The sequence below is a fragment of the Parasteatoda tepidariorum genome, chromosome 10, assembly GCF_982258835.1.
Source record: "Parasteatoda tepidariorum strain Cologne lab strain chromosome 10, Ptep-v5.0, whole genome shotgun sequence".
Taxonomy (NCBI): Eukaryota; Metazoa; Arthropoda; class Arachnida; order Araneae; family Theridiidae; genus Parasteatoda; species Parasteatoda tepidariorum.
The window spans coordinates 92,559,194-92,576,529 of NC_141764.1; positions in this window are offsets into that span (position 1 = coordinate 92,559,194).

A 17,336-nucleotide genomic window follows, 5' to 3' on the forward strand; every position below is an offset into this window, starting at 1 on the left:
ATGCGGAACTTCACGAAGAAATGCCAGGTCCAGAAAAGTTGTCACAATTCGAATATATAAAAGAAATTTCAAACAAAAATTCTTCTGTACAAAATGCAACAATTCACTCGGAAAAAGTTGATTTGATTCGTGATTTACAAACAAATTTTAGTTCTGATCCTGTTAAATGGGACGTGACTGCAGATCTGAAACATTACATTGCAAAAAACCCTGTTTCTCAAGATTTAAATTGCGATTTCAAATTTACTTGTAGACAAATAGGTGACAAAAATAGGCATGTAACTAAAGACTTATTTTTTAGAAAGTTAAGTAATGATGAAATTATTAAAAGAGATTGACTGATTTTATCAATGTCTACAGGTAAATTATACTGTCATGTGTGTAAATTATTTAGTTCCGAAATTTCACAAAATGCTTTTCAGACTGGTTTCAGTGATTGGAAAAATGCACATATTTTAATTTCTTCTCATGAACAATCACATTACATCGCAAGTAAATTTATTGAATTATCAAAAAACGCTTCAAGTAGACAAAGAACTGATAAGAGTACAAGAAGAAACGATAAAATATTAGACAAAAGTTTTAGAAAAGAGTTGTTGCAGTGATTAAATTTTTAGCAGAAAGAGGTTTAGCTTTTCGCGGTGATAATGAGCTTCATAATAATGCGCATAATGGGAATTTTCTAGGATGTATTGATTTGTTAGCACAATTCGATCCCTTTCTTCGAAAGCACACAGTCAAATACGGTAATCCAGGAAAAGGCAATGTCTCATATTTATCTTCAACGATTTGTGAAGAGTTCATTAATTTGATGGGGAAAAAAGTTTTGGAACGGATTTTGTTTGAAATAAAGAAAGCCAAGTATTATGGTATAAGTTTTGACTCGCCGCCTGATGTAAGCCACGTTGATCAATTGACAATTACCACTCGATATGTATCTGAAATTGGCGATGTATACGAACGATTCTTAGCTTTTGTACCCATTGAATCACATGAAGGTAAATATCTTGTTGAAACTGTACTTTCAAATTTCGGGAAATGGAGACTTGATATACAAGATTGCAGATCACAGTCATATGACAATGCTCGTAACATGAGTGAAACATATTCGGGAGTTCAGAGTAGAATAAAAAATATAAACAATCTTGCAGTTTGGATTCCTTGTGCTAACCATAGTTTGAACTTTGAGTTGCAGCTGCAGAAAGTTGCTTAAATGCGGTAAATTTTTTCGGACTTTTGCAATGTCTATTTACATTCTTCGCTGCAAGCTCTCGGAGATGGTCTAAGTTAAGTGCATCAAAGACAACGATTAAAAATTTGTCAAAAACCAGATGGTCAATGCACCATTCGGCAGTTAAAACTTTAAATGAAAATTATAAAAAAAATTGTGATATATTAACAGTTTTTTGCAAAAGTGATATTGAAAATGAAGATGCTAAACATGAGGCAAGAAAATTGATTGTTCAATTAAGTAATTTTGAAACTGCGTTTATGACCGTAATTTGGGAGCATGCATTAAAACAAGTTAATATGATCACTTTAGCTCTCCAGGAACCAGGGATAGAATTGTGCACAGTAGTCAAATTGTACAATAGTTTATTGCAACATTTTCAAAACATGCACACCGAAAAATCGTTCGACGAATTAGAATCGAAAGCACAAGTTCTTTTGCCGAATATTGAAAATAAAGAGAACACGAAAACGAAAGAGATTTTTCGACGAAACAGAAGAACAAGAAGTAATTTCAAACTCGAATCCAAGACAAATGTTTTTGTCAGGAACGTATTACGCCATTTTAGATGTATTAATTTCAGAAATGACTAAAAGGCGTAAAGCTTACAGTGATTTGTACGATAATTTCGGTTTTCTTGTTCACAAAAATTTGTCAGAATCTGAGATTAAACTAAAAGCGCAAAATTTGGTGAAAATTTACTCATCCGATTTAGAGGAAAACTTTGTAGATGAATTTTCACCATTTTCAAATTTGTATGAACATAAATCTGCACAAAAAATGTTGAAGGCTCAAATTAAACTTGTGAATACTTTTCCTAACGTTCACATTGCATTAAGAATATATTTGTCGATTCTTGGATCAAATGCAGAAGGATAAAGATCTTTTTCCAGATTAAAATTGATAAAAAATTATTTCGTTCAACAATGAATCAAGATCGTTTGGCATCGCTCGCACTTATGTCTATTGAATACGACATTTTGCGTAGTTTGGAATTCGACAGCATAATACAAGATTTCGTTGAATCCAAAAATCGCAAAAAAGTAATATATTAGATCATAAGATTCTGCAAAATAATTTATAACCGAAAAATAATATATTTTTATAATTTTGTGCAAAATACACTTGTTGTTTTTAAAGCTAAATTATTTTTGTCAACAAATTTTTTTCTCCCAAGTTTTTCGCAGGCCCCTGAATTTCGTAGGTCCTAGGCATGTGCCTATAGGTTAATCCGGCCCTGCTTATTGGCGTAAACTGTCAAAAATGATACAGATAATTTGGAAACGTTGATCTGTAGATTATCTTAATCATTTGCAACAATGTAAGAAATGGTATTTTTCTGATAATGTTAAGAAAAATGATATGGTTATTATTAAGGAGGACAATTTGGCCCTTTTTAAATAGATGATGGGAAGAATCCATTAAACTATTCCTGGTTCTGATGGAAAGATCCGAGTTGTAATAGTAAATACCAAATCTGGACCACTTAAAAGACCTATTTCTAAAATTTGTCTACTTCCTATTGAAGACAATTTTAGTTAAAAACTTTGTGCTTTAAAAATCCACTAATTGCATTCATTTGTCAAAATACATTGCATTCATTTGTTAATTTAATCTACTAAGTGAATTTCAACCATTATAGTAATTTTAACATGAAATATCCGTATCTTTAGTTAAACATTTAATTCCTGTCATGTTAGTTGATATGTTGTGTTCTTATGTCTCTGTTCTTGTTGTCTTATGTATTTATTTTTTTTACTTTGTTATGTCATAATTGCACTCATTGTTATTTGTGTGTGTTATTTTTAAAATTTGAACAATTGAGTTGAATATCATGGATATTGCAAAGCGGGCCGGTATGTTGCTACGCCCGTTGGCTTCTTGGCGTTATTTTTCAGAGCCAAGCGTCAGTTGATGTATATCTACCGAAGAGCACACATGCTCGTAATTGTCTCTCTAAGCAGCAATAAAAAAAATATAGAAGTACAGTGCACAAATGTGCAATTTTCATTTTTTATCCACATCGAAATCCATTACAGAACAAATATTGTCGGTTAACATTGCTAGGCAAAGTGAACAATTTGTGAATTTGGATGCACGCCTAGCAATGAAACCTGCAAGGTAACCTACAACATCACTTGAATTTAAGGCGGATGTATAATAGTGGTCACATTCTTCTTGCAAATTTAACCAAAATTCATTAATATCTAGACACTTATCTATGACACTACTCTGCATCTAGTTTCTCTTCTAAAAATATCTTCTTATTGTCGCTGGAGTGTCTAGTACTGCAATCAACCAGAGTCTCTAACAACTCAGTTCCAGACACATTCGAATTTTTCGGAAGCTTTATTAGGGAATACATATGTACCCACAAAGCGAAAAACCTGAAGGAAAGTGTTGGGGTTGGGATGATTGTTAGATCTACAAGCATTTCACATGATGCCAAAGAATTTCTAAGAAATAATAAATACTTTTAATTTTAATGTAACAATTCTAACATAAGTTATTATAAATATCTTATAATATATCTTTTATTACCTCTAACGAATCTTGATTTAACCGAGCAGTCATTAAGTAGCTGAACTTACACTGGCTAGTTAAAAATTCAAATATCCCATGCAGCTTTTAAAAAATCTTTCAACCCATAACAAGTAGACTCAGAAATAAAATGAAAATTATTCTCGCGAGCAAATGTCTCCCATTCATTAAGGTAGCTCAAAAAGTCTTGAATGTGCTATTAAAAAAATTGAGGTTTTAAAGAATTAAAATTCAAATATTCATAATTCATTCAATATGAAACATAATAACAGACATCAGTGAATAAAATAGTATGAAATTTCTTTACTTTATGGTCAGAACTAGTTGGTCTGCTGTCAATTAGCTTATTTACACGCTTGATAAAAGTAATTGTTGCATCACTGTCGGCTAAATTTTTTGAGTGATCTTTATATAATTCCATGCCAGCAGCAACAGAAGCACTAAAACACTAAGAGAAATATATTTTCAAATAAAGTTATCTCTAAAGACGAGAAAATTTAAAGAGATCTTAAGTTGCCTGAAAAGCTAAAGCCACATTCATTTTTTGGTAAAACTTTGGTCTCACATGCTCTGGTGCTAATTTCGGACAAATTTTCAAACTATAGTCTTTAGGGTTATCACATTCAATAACAGTATCCCAGAATGATAGCTTAATAGGACCATCTGGTGTCTAAATTGTCATTTGATATGATAATTAGAAAATGTTTTCAACTTTATGAACATATAAATTAATTTTACCTTCCCTAATATTTCTTATATCAGAGAAGGTTAAAAATAAAAAACAATATGTATACATTTTCAAACTGACAAATGTTTAAATTATATACAGTTACACCTTGTGAACATGAGCTCAAAAGAGCACAGAACATTTGTTTATTGTCCGAATATATTTAATTTTAATAAAAATTATACAGTACATATGTATACATTTTGCATTAATTATACATAATATAATTTTTTATGCGATTTCACCAGGAATTACAAATTAATTCATGTTATAAAAAATTCAAGTTAATGAGGTTCAACTAGGCTTATGGTATTAACTTATAAAACAAGAGTTCAAAAAATAAATGTACATAATTTACCTTTAAGTTAATTAGAGCAACTATTATATTCCTAAGACATTTGATTAGATGAGGAAAATCTGACACAAACCAAAGCCTCCTAAGTTCATCACACATGTGTTGGCAGCTAACAGACTCCAAGATAATGCCGAATTTTTTCCACATATTTCTATTCCAGGATGCCCCAGTCACAACAACATCAATGAAGAAGCCTGCGCATTCCAACAGAATAATACACTCCAACAACAAGTGATGTAAAATCGTTCCTGGAAAAATTTATCATAATTGTCAACATCTTTTCCATTATTATTATGAAAGGAATAATCTAATTCAACATAATCATTGGCACAAACACAAATTTTATCAGTAGTAAAAATTAAATCAACTAAAAGATTAAGTATAAATATTTTCTTATATTTCTGAAAACTTTTTTTCACACGAACATGGGAAATACTAAAGAGCAACTTTAATAAATTATAAAAAAAATTTTGACAAAATTTTACATATTTAAAACAAGTTAAATTTTACAAAAAATTTAATATAAAATATGCCTTATTACTTGTAATTAAATATGATTTGAAAGGAGGAAAAAAAAAACAGTGAAGAGTTCTAGCATTAGATTATTTCATAATATTCTATTAAAGTATAGTTCTTTACATTTTAAATAGAAAAAGAAAGAAAACATTGTAGTAAATTATTTAAAAGCAGAAGCTATTTTTTCTTTATAATTGATTGTATTTTCAAGAGATGGGATTGAAGTGCACTTTCTTGTTCCCTGAATGGGCACCTGCTCTAGACCATAGTGCAATTAATACCTGATGCAGCACTCTTACTCAGAAAACATGCAATTGATTGCACCCACTCAAGGGCGGCGCCAGTAGGGGGTCAGGGGGGCAATTGCACCCCCCCCCCATCGGGAAAAATTTAAAGTCTCGTCGGGAAAATAGTCTGGTCACATTTTTTTTCTAAATGATGTCGAAAATTCATTTACAAATGCCTAATAAAAATTTTTGTAGTTGACTTTTTTTTTATTTATTTTTAAGAATTAGTAACAAAATTTAGTAAAATATATTGTAAATTCTATGTAATTGTAGTTTCACTGCACTACTCCTAACTTTGCTCATACATTGTTAAACTAGAGTCCGGATGCGATTAGACATGGTTGAAATTGAAGACTTTTCGAAGACCCATAGAAATCCCTTCCCCACAGACACATCTTGATTTTCTTGGAAATTTATCTTTCAAACTGCTATTCTTTTTTCTTTACTGGGAGAATAACTGACAAAAGCCTGAGGGACAGAGAGAGAGTGGCAGGTCCTCTTCTTTACAAATTCTTTTTTATGTAACATGCTTATGGGATCACATAATTGCTTTGTGAAATTTTCAAGCAAAATTAAGGTAAAAGAATAAAATAAAACAAATTCAGTTTTAATTTTTTCATTCAGTTTTAACACTTTTAAATGAGGAAAATCATTTACTTATTCGGATTCAAGGTTTATATTTTAATCAACGCATTAAATAAGCAGTCGGAAAAAAATAAAAACAAACAGTAACAAAATATTTGTAATTTTTTTAAATTTTTTTGGCAGATTTAATTTATTATTTTTTTATCATTTTCTTAGTAGTAAAAAGATTGTTGATTGACTCAGAGAAACAATTAAACTGTCCGTATTCAATATCTTAAAATATATATTAATCAGCATAATAGATTCTCATTGACTTATTTTATGTACAGTGTATGAAATGGAAAAAGGGAACACCTTGATTAACTTTTGATTTAATCGTATATTCACGTATAAAGAGTCAATACCATATTTTAAGTTACGAAAATGAGCACTAAAGCGCATTTTGTTCTGGATAAACATGCAAGTTTGTTAAAAGGTTGTTTTAGGTTTTTAATTTTCAAAATGCGGAAGCCGCAATCTGGAAGATGATATGGTCCAAAGTTATGGCAAAAAGAGAGATGGAAAGTTTGGGTCCTTTAATTTTAACTTCAGACTTCGATTATTGCCCATTATCTCGAGAACTTCTTGAGTGTATTGAAAAATGTATACATTAAATTACAAAAAAAAAAAAATTATGCACAAATTTTAAATAATTATTTGTAATTTTTTACTAGTTTATTAAATAATAATAAAATATATTGAATTGTATGTTCTACATATTTTTACGTCCTTTTAATTTCAAAACACAAACTTTCAGAGCAATCGATCGATTAGTTTCTGAGTTCAAATTTCAAAAACGTCGGTTTGCTTAAAATTTCATTTATCTTTAATTATTCAATCAATTTTATTCAAATTTTGTATTTTACAATTTAAAATTACCTTCCACAAAATTATATAAAAATTTGTATATCTTGCTATTTTATTTTATCCGTCGTTGAACAGCTGACCTAATTTTCGGGTTTACGACTACTAATGTTTAACTCCGTAGCCTTGTAATTTTGAACCCAATCCAGAAGACAAGGAAACTCCTGGATAAGTATCCCAAGAGGTTTTGCTTTGTTATGAGAACATGGAGGACTTTGCGACTCGACAGATTTAACGTGACTCAATCGCCATTTACTACACGGGGATTTCAAAAATCGGGATTCAAAATTTCTCTAGCGCATATAATAAATAAAAATGTAAAAAATTTTATAACTAATTAAAACTGTATTTTCTGCATGACATTACCTTTGGAAAAACGAATTTTTGCAATTGTATGAAAATTTTTTCGATTCAGTCAAAACGCAAAACGTTAGATATGACAAGATTGAAATATTTTTTATTACTATGAAGGAACTTTACACTACTCACCTGACATGACTAATGGGACATTATTTATCATATTGCAGTTTTGTGTCTAATTTCTTATCTTAAAATATTGGTTGTACTGATTCATATTTAAGGCTACGTCGTCCAACCATTAAGATTGAAGGCTAGTACTGAAAAACCCGTTCATTAATTTGTAAGTTATTCGGGTAATACAGTTTTTCATTTGAGCACTGTTATTATTCTTCATACGTTTTATACTTCAGTTACTAGATTTTATCAGTACTAAATATTACTATCGATGTAAAGTATTGTTTTAAATTTATTCCACAAATCGCTAATAATAGTTTTTTCTTAAAATTTAATATAAAGTATAAAGAAATGGCGAACGCACTAATTGTAACGTATTGATGCAGAGCAAGGAGTCCCAAAATAGTAAGTGCGCCAAAAACATCGATAAAGTGAGCCAAAGGGTGAGTTTGGCAAAGTTTCCTCTTGTCGTAGGGGTTGCAACCATTTAGGAATCAGTAGAAAGTTTGCATAGCTGAGAAAAGGTGACCTGGTTTCGAGATGACACACCTGGTCAGTGAATCCTAGATTCTTTCCCCCTTTGTATTGTAGGAACATCATATGTCACATGACTATTCATATTACTTTTATGAGAGTTGCGAATGGCAACAGATCAAAAAATAATAATAAAAAATTAGTGTTCTAAAAAATGTCTGCTGATCATTTTTATCCTGTAACTCTGTTGCGTACAACTGGTGACCCGGATTTTTGACATGGCTACAAAAAACAGTGAAAAGATCGAAGCAACGATCGTCATGGACGCCGAAGCTAATAAAGTAAGCATTAAAATTCCACCTTTTTGGAGAGAGAAACCCGACATTTGGTTTTACCAAGTAGAAGCACAGTTTCAAATAAATAAGATCACAACTGAAGAAACCAAATTTAATTATTTGATATCCCAACTGGAACCGAAGTATGTAGAAAATATTTGGGACATTATTAAAGACACTAAGCCTAACAAATATACCTTGGCGAAAGAAAGACTTTTAAATACGTTTAAGGAAAGCGAAAACAAGAGAATTCAGCGCTTAGTTACAGGATTAGAACTTGGAGATTACAAGCCAAGCCAACTTTTGCAAAAAATGAAAAATTTAGGAGCAGACGATTTTTCAGAAAAAGTGTTAAAATCTTTATGGCTTGATAAAATGCCGAATTTTATACGAAATATTCTGCTTGTCAGTGAAGAAAGTTTAGATAAACTGTCTACGATGGCGGATAAAATTCACGAAATGAAAACTGGGGAAGAAATATGTGCTGTTTCACCAAATGTTACCAACAATGATGCTTTAATTGCACGAATAGCAGCATTAGAACAGAAAATTGATTCACTGCAAATAAATGACCGTAGTAGATCTAAATTTAGAAATAATTACCGAAATACATCTCGAAGTCGCAGTCATTCAATAAAAGCATTCAATAGGAAAGGTAAATATTGTTACTATCATTTTAAATTTGGTAATCGTTGCCGACCTGAGAAATGTTATTCACCATGTGCTTGGCGAGAAAAGTCGGAAAACTCCATGATGCAACAGGATTAGCGGCTACAACTGTTGCTGATGTTAATGAAGGCCGCAAGTTCAGATTATTTGTAAAGGATAAAAATTCAGGATTACGATTTTTAGTTGATTCAGGAGCTGATGTTAGTCTAATACCTGCAACTCATCGAAATAAAACAGTAGAAGATTTTAAACTATATGCAGCAAATGGATCCGAGATTACAACCTATGGAATCAAAATATTAACTGTTGATTTAGGACTTCGCCGCTCATTTAATTTCCCATTTATTATCGCCAAAATTAATAAAGGAATAATAGGGGCCGATTTCCTTAATAAGTTTAATTTATTAATTGACATTAAGGAAAAAAGATTAATTGATGGAGTAACCAATTTAATAGTTAAAGGAGAAATTTCTCCAATATGCATGACGGAAACAATTTCCACTATGGGTAAAAATTCTAAGTTTTCTGAATTATTCTCTTCATATCCAAATTTAACTAAGCCAAACTTATTAATTAGTGATGCTAAACATGAAATTCGACATTTTATCGCCACAACGGGAAAACCTGTGTTTTCTAAGGCACGACAATTAGATCCAAAAAAATTGAAAATAGCCAAAGAAGAATTTCAATTCATGCTAGACAACGGGATTATTAGACCTTCAAAATCGCCCTGGGCAAGTCCCTTACATATGGTTAAAAAGAAGGATGGGTCTTACAGACCATGTGGAGATTATAGAAGACTAAACGACCAAACAATACCAGACCGATATCCAATACCAAGAATCGAAGATTTCCATCATATTTTAAAAGACACCAAAGTATTTTCTAAATTCGATTTATTTAAAGCTTATTATCAACTTCCTATAAATGAAGAGGACAAACAAAAAACCGCAATAATTACCCCTTTCGGACTCTTTGAATTCAACGTTATGAGTTTCGGCCTCAGAAATGCACCTTCAACGTTTCAACGCTTCATAAATGAAGTTCTGTGTGGACTTGATTTCGTTTTTCCTTATCTAGACGATATATTAGTGGCATCTCGAAACAAAGAAGAGCATCAATCTCATTTAAAACAACTTTTTGATAAATTAGATAAATATGGCCTCAGAATCAATATCTCCAAGTCAGTCATTGCTGTGGAGAAATTGGAGTTTTTGGGATATGAAATCAGTTCGGAAGGATCCAAGCCCCTTTCCCAAAAAGTAGAAGCAATCCATAATTACAAGTTGCCAGAAACCATACGTGAACTGAGAACCTTTCTTGGTCTAATAAACTATTATAGACGATACATCAAAGACGCTGCTAAAACACAAGCAATTCTCCACGAATATTTGAAAGGAGCTCATAAAAATGACAAAAGAAAAATAATGTGGACTGAACAAGCTATTAACATGTTTGAAAAATGCAAACAAGACTTATCCAATGTAGCCTTGCTAACATATCCGAAGTTTGAATTACCTCTATGCCTTTGCTCAGATGCTTCAGATTTCGCAATCGGATCTGTATTGGAACAATACGAAAATGGTGCTTGGAAACCGATAGCTTTCTATTCAAAAAAATTAAATGATGCACAGAAATCATATAGTACCTACGACAGAGAATTATTAGGGATATATCTTTCTGTAAAGCATTTCAAACATCTATTAGAAGGTCGAGAATTTACTATATTTACAGACCATAAGCCACTGGTTTTTGCCTTCAAACAAAAAAATGAAAAAGCATCTCCAAGACAAAATAGACATCTCCAGTACATATCCCAGTTTTCGACTAACCTTCAACACATTATTGGCAAAAATAATATCGTCGCAGACGCGTTATCCCGAATTCAAGAAGTAACTAGTGTAGATTATGAGAAAATTGCTGATGATCAAAGTAGTGATGAAGAATTAAAACAACTAATGCAATCAGACACAACCTTAAAATTTAAACAACAACCACTACAATCTGGTAAATTTCTATGGTGTGATATCTCTGCTAATAAAATTAGACCATATATACCTAAAAATTCAAGAATGATTATTTTCAAACTGATACATGGTTTATCTCATCCAGGAATCAGATCAACTATCAAACAGATAGCGTCAAGATTTATTTGGCCTGGAATTCGAAAAGATGTTCGAATTTGGGCACAATCCTGTATTGATTGCCAAAAAAAGAAAATTTCAAAACATACTAAATCCCAGTTTGGAGAATATCGACAACCCGATGAAAGATTTAACGAGATACATATTGACCTAATTGGACCGTTACCCCCATCCAATGGAAACAGATACTGTTTGACTTGTATTGACCGTTTTACAAGCTGGATAGAAGTAGTTCCTATACCTGATATCAAAGCTGAAACAGTCGCCAGATGTTTCTATGAAAATTGGATAGTTAGATTTGGAGTGCCATACAGAGTAATTACCGATAGAGGATCACAGTTTGATTCTGAAACGTTTAAATCTCTTACCAACTTATGTGGAGTAAAAATCAACAGAACAACTGCATATCATCCTCAGTGCAATGGCAAAATTGAGCGTCAACATCGTACATTGAAAACTGCAATAAAGGCACACAACTCTATTAAATGGTCTGAAACTCTTCCTACTGTCTTACTTGGTCTCAGAGCTGCTCTACGCGATGACACCAACTATTCAATATCTCAGATGGTTTATGGTAAATGCATTAAACTTCCTGGTGAATTTTTTGATAACTCAAAAGTGACAACATCCACGGAAAACTTTATTAGCAATCTTCAAAATCAAATGGAAACATTAAAACCTTTAGAGTCAAAATATTTCAAAAGGAACAAAGTATTTGTGCACAAAGATTTAAGTTCATGTTCACATGTTTTTATGCGGATTGATAGAGTCAGGAAGCCATTAGAGTCTCCTTATCAAGGACCCTATAAAGTGATGGATAAGTCAGAAAAGTATTTTGTAATTAGTTATAAAGGAAAAAACGTAAGCATTTCAATAGACAGACTTAAACCAGCTTATCTACTGAATTCTGAAAATGAGAATCCAGATTACGATGAAAACCTAAAAGCTGCAAAACCTAACGAATGTTTAACATCAAATAAATTACAAGAAAATGCAGCCAATTCCGAGCAAAATGTTAAAATGTCTAGATTTGGCAGAAAAATAAAAAAGCCTGTTCGCTTTTTAGAACAAAACTGTATTAATTAGATACATATACATTTATTTTATATATATATATTTTATTGCATTGAAACTAGAATGGTATAATTTGTATATATGTTATATTAATATCTTGTATATATGTTTTCGTATTATGATGAGTCATGTAGTATAATTTTTGAACTGTATATATGCTGTTATATTATCATTATATGACAAATTTGACATACTTGCCAAGCATCGTAACTTAGTTACTGGTGAGGGAGTATTGTAGGAACATCATATGTCACATGACTATTCATATTACTTTTATGAGAGTTGCGAATGGCAACAGATCAAAAAATAATAATAAAAAATGAGTGTTCTAAAAAATGTCTGCTGATCATTTTTATCCTGTAACTCTGTTGCGTACAGTATTACTTAATGTTATGTCAAATTGTAATCAAGAATATTTTAATAATTAAATTTAACTGTGTGTTTTCTAATTTTAACTCAAATTAACATGATACATACTAAAGTGATTTCAATAGGTGTATCAATGGTGCCGAGACACCTTACCACGCGGGTTAACGAACAACGCCGTATTTTACTAATCTTAATTAATCTAGCTTAAATTTTAAGTTTCATTCACGCAATGTTTTTTAAATGCATTTATTTATTAATTGTTTTAGAGAATTTGGTTTATTAATTGGTTTAGAATTTTTTGAATTAATTTGTTAAATACCTTATGTTGAATTAGGCACGTGCTGAAAATTTCATGTACGCGATTTCATTTTCATGTCTCAAATGCTTGCCGGTCATAATAGAATTTAGATTTATTTTATGTATTTTGTAAACGTTAGGGAAATATTTATTTCGTATAATTTGTTTAATTCTGAATAATTATGAATAGAAATAGAGCGGGTAGACGGCAACCGGAGCCGTACGACGCGGGTGCGGAACAAGGTTTACGAAGAATTTCAATGCATTTAATAGAGTTAATCCCAAAATTTAAAAAAAAGGACGATTCAATTCATAGTTTTAAAAAAAAATAGATGGAGTAGGACGTATAAATAATTGGAATGACGAGGAGAAAGTTACCGTATTAAAACTTAAATTATGTGATGATGCGGAGAAATTTATCGAAACTTATTCAGCAGTTAATGAATATGATAATTTAGTTCATCTACTTAGGATCCACTTCGAAAAAAAAATTCCGTTAACTACACATTTGCAGGAACTCGCGACTTGTACACAATACGACTCAGAAAGCATATTTGAATTTGGAAATCGCCTTCGTCGATTGGGCGAAAACATTCTATCCGCTCAGGCGAATGGCGCAAATCCGGCAGTGAGAGAAGCAAATAATGGAATATTATTAGCAAGATTTTGTGCGGGTATTAAGCCAGAACTACAGAGACAGGTGTTAGGAAACAACCCTCAAACATTTGAAAACGCCGTTCAGTGTGCGATTAGAGAAGAAGCTAATTTTAAGATTTTTGAGAATTCGTCGAGAAACAGAGAGGGAACGGTCACTAACAGATTTCAAGAACAATTAATAGGCGAGTTGACGGCTCAAATTTCCAAACTATCAGTCGAGGTAGACACATTAAAAAATCAAAAGAAAACAAATGAGGCCGAGGTAAACAATCATACTGCGAGAAGATACCCCCCATCGTCGGTTAGGTACTATTATTGCGGGATTCAGGGGCACATTCAAGCAAATTGTTATAAAAAAGAGAGAGATCAAAGGCGAAACAGATCAAAATCGCGAGAAAGAGTTGGATTCAGAAGACCAAATTATACTAATACAAGAAATTTTGTAAACAATTCAGATGAAAGGAGAAATGCTAATACTCAAAATTATCGGGATTTAAACTCCAGAGGGAGGTATTAAAATCAGGGTCTGTTGTATCTCCCGGAAATTCTTGTAATTCAGACCAATTTAAATTGCCCGTTATTAGCGTAGTATCAAATCAATGTAAATTTAATTGTTTAATAGAAAGCGGAGCAACAATTTCATTATTGAGTCTAACAATTTTCGATAAAATAAATAAAAATGGTCAAGTTTCAGAATTAAAATCAAATATAAAAATAAAAGCAGTAAATGGTAGCCAGGTAGAAATAAAAGGACACTTTAAACTTATCCTAGAAATAAAAAGTACATCGGTTGAACAAAATTTTTACGTTACGGATAAAGATTTTTCAAGAAATTATGAAGCTATTTTAGGAATAGATTTTTTAAAAGCCAGAGATGCAAGTATTAATATCAATGATGATAGCATTAAAATCATGGAAGAAAAAATTCCATTAAATTATGTATCAAATATAACTCATGAAAACAGTAAATATATAAAATTACGATTAAATCAGAAATTGTTAATTCCACCTGGAATTTCGTCAGTTGTTTACGTTGACGTACCAATGCTGCATGAAAATTGTTCTAAAATAACAGTCGATAAAAGTAAAAAATTAAAAAGAAAAGGGGTTTCTTTTGAAGATACCAATAATTTATTAAATGTAATTGATAATAAAACTCGTGTTGTTTTAAATAATAAAACAGATAAAGCTATTATGTTAAATAAGCATACAATTATAGGCTCAATAAATAATTTTGATGATTTGCCAGAAGAATTACCCGTATCCGGAGAATTACCCCCACCAATTAACGAGCATGATTTTAAACTAAAACATTTGGATTTCAAAACGAAACACAGAGTTGCACAAATCTTGTTGAAGCATGAAAATGCGTTTGCTAGATCGACAATAGAATTATCGGAAGCTATTACTGATCCTCACGAAATTCAATTACTTCATAACAATCCCATTAAATGTCCTTCCTACAAAATACCTTTTCATTTGCGTGAAGAATTTCGAAAACAAATACATGATTTAGAAAAGGCTGGGATTATTTCAAAATCTAACTCAAATTATAACGCTCCTGGATTATTTATTAGGTAAAACAGTAAATATCGCCTCGTATTAGACTTTCGAAAACTCAATGAGATAACGGTTCCACAGGATTTTGTAATTCCAACTTTAGATGATATATTGTTCGAAATTTCTGGATCAAATAATTATATGAGTACACTAGACCTCAAGACAGCGTTCAATCAAATAAATATTAAAAGGAAAGATCGACATTGTTTCCAGTGCCAGAAGATTTCTTCAAGGATTGTAACTTCTTGAACTCGTGGACATTAGCCTGTGAGATCCAGCTCGACATTGTTTCCAGTGCCAGAAGATTTCTTCAAGGATTGTTGTTGTTGCTAATTCCCATCTGGTCTGACGGGGTCAGACCAGATCAATAAATCCGTTGACATTAAGAAAATCCGAAACCAGAATGGGAGAGGAATGAATGTCGTTCCAGTCCAGCCCTAAACAGTTCAAGATGTGCTCAGGTGATGCCTGGTTTTGTTGGCATTTAGGGCAAAGAGGAAAGATTTTTTGATTAGCAGAAAATGTGAGACTTTTCAGGTGTCCACTGGCCAGTCGGAATAAGCAAGTGTTGGTTTGCCTGTCACCAGGAAGAGATAGAGAGAGTCCTGGTCTTTTTGCTTTATACCAGTAGTGAGTAGGTGGAAGCAGCCACTTTTGTTTGTTCTGGGCCTTTTGCCTTGCGAAAAGTTCAAGGTATGTAAGCTCTGAGGTGGAGGGGACTGGATGGTCTAGTCCAGTGTTTCCCAACGTGGGGCCCACGCCCCACCGGGGGGCAATTCGAAAATGGACTCTACATGAGTTTAACCCTTTTGCTCCGGGCCTTTTAAATGCAATGTTAGATTTCGGTGCCGAAATTGAAAGAAAAAAGCAAATTCTTAAATAATTGCGGCCAATAAATATTAGAAATTCGTTTGACGAGAACAAAATATCAACTGGGTTTTTGGCGTCGTCAAGTTAACCTCTCTGCAGCAGACGACAGGCTTCGCGTGGATCCCCGGGAAAAATCATACTACAGGAGAGAATTTAATAAAACCGTCAATATCAGCATTTCTTAAAATGGTTCTTGACAAAGTTGTAAAAGCTATGCCACTCAGTAACAACACTGTTAGCAGAAGAATAGACGAAAGGAGTGAAGATATTGAAAAACAACTTGTTGAAAAGCTGAAAACTGGAAAATTTTCAGTGCAAACGGATGAATCAACTTTGATAGACAGTGTGGCAGTATTGAGAACTTATGTAAGATATATTGATAAAGGGCATTTTGCTGAAGAAATGTTGTTCTGTAAAAGACTAGAAAGCAACACTACCTCCAAAAATATATATAATAAGCTAAAAACCTACTTAGATGTCAATAATATACCAATGAAAAATATAACATCTTGTGCTGCAGATGGTGCTCCTAATATGATGGGCAAGAAAAATGGCTGCCTAAAATTGATGAAAGATGATAATCCAGTTTGTGCATAAGGAAAACTTGGTAGCTAAAAGCATTTCGCCTGTTCTAAATGAAGTACTACGTTCAGTAATAAAGTGTATCAATGCTATTAAAACTAATGCCAAATGTGAGCGTCTCTTCAAGCTATTTTGTGAAGAAAAAAAACAGACCATATGAGACTTTTACTTCCTACTGAAGTAAGATGGCTCTGTAAAGGGAACTTCTTGAAAAGATTTATGAAACTGCTTGATACTCTTTGTGATTATTTTTAGTGGCAAACCTGAAATGAAGTATCTGTTAACAGTCGATTGTAAAGCATTTGTGAGTTATTTAGCCGATATCTTTGAAAAACTAAATAGATTAAATAAGCAACTTCAAGGAACAAATAAAACTCTTGTTAATGCAAAAGCGAGGATATTGGGTTTCATTACCCTTTTTGAGTTATGTCAGAAATATATTAACAACCAAAAATTTTGAACAGTTTCATTGGCTCCAAAATTGTGAATTAAATGATACCGCTTTACTTATTATTGTCGATCATCTGAAAATTCTATCGGCCGATTTAAAAGAAAGATTTTATGACTTAAAACAAATTGATTTTCCTACATGGATGATGCAGTCAATGCTAGTGGATTTGTCTGATATATCAAATATACAATATCAAGAAGAACTCGCAGAAATGCAAAATGATGAGTCAGTTAAA